Genomic DNA, 498 nt, shown 5'->3' on the forward strand with positions numbered 1-498 from the left:
GCCGGATCAACACTTATCCATGTGTTAACATAACAAAAAAAAGCACACTAGTGTTTTCCCTTTTGATATGTTTCAAACTTTCAATAATACTATGAACCAAACTAGCGTTGTTACCTCTGACTCTAACTAACAAAAATGTTATAACCCAACAAACCAAACACCTAACATTTTCTTGATTTCTTGCTTTCCAACCTGGCATAGTGACATTACCGAAAAAGGGTTTCCTCCCACTTTGTATTCCAAAGCAAACCATCATTATACACATCGCAATGCTGGGGCGAGCAGCACATCACGCCCAAAAGAAAAAGAAGAAGAAACAAATGCCAACAGCGGCAGCTCGACAAAGCGCGGAAGACCCGCGACCACTGCACCCTCCGGAAACAAATCACCACAGCCTGAAGCTCCGATCTACCGCGTACCAAGCAGCACCTCCAAGAAGGGATGCGACGCCAACGACACTGCTGCCCGGACAAGTCCTAGGGTTTCCCACAGTACGCG

This window comes from Triticum dicoccoides, chromosome 2A (assembly GCF_002162155.2).
Source record: "Triticum dicoccoides isolate Atlit2015 ecotype Zavitan chromosome 2A, WEW_v2.0, whole genome shotgun sequence".
Lineage (NCBI taxonomy): Eukaryota > Viridiplantae > Streptophyta > Magnoliopsida > Poales > Poaceae > Triticum > Triticum dicoccoides.